This window comes from Solanum tuberosum, unplaced genomic scaffold, assembly GCF_000226075.1.
Source record: "Solanum tuberosum cultivar DM 1-3 516 R44 unplaced genomic scaffold, SolTub_3.0 scf00106, whole genome shotgun sequence".
Lineage (NCBI taxonomy): Eukaryota > Viridiplantae > Streptophyta > Magnoliopsida > Solanales > Solanaceae > Solanum > Solanum tuberosum.
This window is the reverse complement of record NW_006239032.1, coordinates 1,332,799-1,334,212: the sequence shown is the minus strand read 5'-3', so window position 1 is coordinate 1,334,212 and position 1,414 is coordinate 1,332,799.

Below are 1,414 nucleotides of genomic sequence, written 5' to 3'. Positions count from 1 at the left end.
TGTTGGGTTGACTCGTCTATCAAGTAAGGAAAGTAAGGCAACCATGCTAATATGTTACATGGGCTACATGGGCATAGCAAGACTGATGATCCATGTGCAACAAGTTGAGAAGGACTAGCTGAAGGATAGAGAAGAGTTTGAGAATAAGATGGCTAAAACATCAGGGAATAAATCCGAGCAGCAAAAGGATATGCGAACCGGTCTTGTTTCCAACATAGGCAGAAAGGAACTACTCCATCATCTGCTAGTGTGCCTGCACCAAAGAACAAAAGTGAGTGCAATAGTCAGAATTTCAGAACTAAATCTGCTTATTCTCAGGGTAGTGTGGCGCAAGGGGGTACTTAGCCTCCAGCCTGCACTAAATGTGGTAGGAACCACTCAGTTACATGTCGTGAGGGCTCCACTAGTTGTTTCAAGTGTGGGTAGAATGGTCATTTCATGCGAGAGTGCCCAAAGAACAAGCAGGGTAATGGTAATGGGGGCAATAGAGCCCAGTCTTCTTCAGTTGCTCCACCAGACAGAGCTGCAACTAGGGGAGATACTTCAGGTACTGGCGGAGGATCAAACATTCTATATGTTGTCACCAGTTGCCGATAGCAAGAGGATTCGCCAGATGTTGTCACTGGTATGATCCAAGTCTTTAACTCTAATGTTTATGCTTTGCTAGACCCAGGATCGAGTTTGTCTTTTGTAACTCTTTATGTTGCGATGAATTTTGATGATATTCTTGAGCAACTTAGTGAACCATTCAATGTTTCTACACTTGTTGGTGAGTCTATTCTAGTAGAGAGAGTCTATCGTGATTGTTCTGTTTCCGTTAATCACAAGAGTACCATGGCTAATTTAGTTAAGTTAGACATGGTAGATTTTGATGTCATTCTATGTATGGACTGGCTTCATGCCTGTTATGCATCAATAGATTGTAGAACTGGAGTAGTCAAGTTCCAGTTTCCAGTGAACCAGTTATAGTGTTGAAAAGCAGTTCAGCAGTGCCTAAAGGTCGTCTTATTTCGTACCTTAAGGCAAGAAAGTTAGTTTCCAAGGAGTATGTCTATCACTTATGTCACGCCCCAAACTCGAGGGGTGCAACTGGCTCCTAATGCCAAAACTCTGGCCGACCCTGCTGAACCATTTACTACTAACACATGGTAGCCACACGCAATCAAGAAAACAAACAAGTATATCTCGGCTTAAAACTAAGCACTCGGCCGGCAAGGCCCCTATCAACTGATCTATAAAAGAAACAGCTACTCCCAGGAGATCATATAAATAAATAGCCAACTAGTACAAAAGTCCTAATTGGGCTATCGAGGCCACAATGATATCTATACCAAAACTAAAAACAGGTATATATACAATACATCAAACAACTCACAAGCTTCAGCAAACCAACAAACTAGGTCAGCATGGCCAT